The following is a 1714-nucleotide window of genomic DNA, read 5'->3' as shown; positions in this document are numbered from 1 at the left end:
AGTCCGAAGACACCTGAGTGATAAATAATTTATTATTAGTGTTTACCTTATCGGATATTTTTTTGTAAAGAAAATGTTGAACTGTTGGTGTAATGGTTCAGCAACAGATTGTTCCTAAATAACGCCTGGGTTTGCCGCTATAGATCATATCGCAGTGAATACATCAAAAGAGCGCAAATCAAGTTATGTATAACGAAGTCTCAGTCTTTTGCGTTCATATGCATATATGGTGTAATTTAAGTCCTAGGATTCGTTCAACGGACTTATTGAAGTGCTACATGAGTTTTGTTTAAAGAGAAGAGTGAAACAAAAATATTAAAAATTAGCGACTGAATATTTTTATTTGAACATAAAAGCGCGCCAGAGTCTAGCCCATTATAATAATATATGTATGCAAAAGAGGTTCAATTTCTGAATGACTCAATATACCTGTGTGAATTGATCATGATGTATTCTTTTGAATCGTTTTTTACTTTCATTTGATGCTGAGTGGGGTCTAGAACAAGCGTTACTTATGGAAATGATAAGAAACACTCATATTTCGGTCTAGGGGATATGTGACATTCGGCATCATTCCCCTCTTCAAATAGAATGAAAGAATTAATGAAGAGAAAGTTGTTACCCCATTTTGTAAATACTGATTGAAATAAAACAGGGCTGCACAACGGCTACATTTTGTGAGAGCCACGTAGAGCTTAAAGATTTTTCTCATATCTCGCTCGTTGGCTGTTCCAACTGACTTTAACATTGGATTTACCAAGGCTAATATCATTTAAAGTTTTAAATCAGCTCCAGAATTATATATCGGCTTGATGACTCTTTAAATTATGTATTTGATTCTTATAAATACATAACATTTCGTTGATGACTGTAGAAACTTAACTTTTTTTTTTACAGCACTGAATAAGCACTATATTTATCAGTTGTGATGTAGGTATTCCACAGAATGTTAGGAATGATTGTTTTAGAATTTTTAACAAAATTCCATAAAATTCAAGCCGGATTTCTAACAGAGTTTTGAGAAAGATTCTTTAAAATTTCGGATAACATTTTCACTTTTTCCAAGACTAAATTTTAACTTTCCTACGGTGTTCGGGTCAATATGAACGAAACGCACTTTGAAAGCGCCACAACTTTTTGTTTGTTACTTCTTTAGTTATGAAATTGGTGACTTTGAATGTGTTGTGGAAAATAAGAGTTTCATAAATTGACGCTTATATTGAGCTGTTCGGTAATCCAATCCCGCATGGTTATTAAATTAATTAACTCATTACGCGTGGTATAGATGGACAAATTATGGGTGAAATTATGAAAAAATCTACGTGGCTCGGCTGGGATTTGAACCCAGGACTCTTGTATGCTAGACGAGCGCTTTACCAACTAAGCTACCGAGCCACTTGGTGACCCAACAACTGAGTTGGTTACAAGTTTAGAATTCAAATCCCTACAGACCACGCGGACCCCTTTCATAACCCATATCCATCCATCTCATATCACAACACACATGGAAAGAGCGAGTGCGATTTATTTAGTGTTGAAACTGTTTGCCTATCGTACCTACATCGCTTCTACAATAACTGTATTGTGGAAGAGTAAAGATGTGGGAAGGCTATCAACGTGTCGTTCTCACTCAAGTGACGACATGACTACTACAGAGAGGCAGTAACACTCTAATATAAATTGACGCTTATATTGAGCTGTTCGGTAATCCAAT

At 35.4% G+C, this 1714-nt stretch overlaps 1 non-coding gene across 1 annotated transcript; it reads right to left on the bottom strand.

Moving 5' to 3' along the window:
• Nucleotides 1-1323: 1323 nt before the first annotated feature.
• On the bottom strand, nucleotides 1324-1395 carry Trnaa-agc. Its single transcript has one exon. It is a non-coding gene; the product is annotated as a tRNA-Ala (tRNA).
• Nucleotides 1396-1714: the final 319 nt, after the last annotated feature.

Source organism: Aedes aegypti, unplaced genomic scaffold, assembly GCF_002204515.2.
Source record: "Aedes aegypti strain LVP_AGWG unplaced genomic scaffold, AaegL5.0 Primary Assembly AGWG_AaegL5_hic_scaff_1874_PBJ_arrow, whole genome shotgun sequence".
NCBI lineage: Eukaryota > Metazoa > Arthropoda > Insecta > Diptera > Culicidae > Aedes > Aedes aegypti.
Note: the sequence above shows the minus strand (reverse complement) of the source record. Positions and strands in the feature narration are given on the sequence as shown.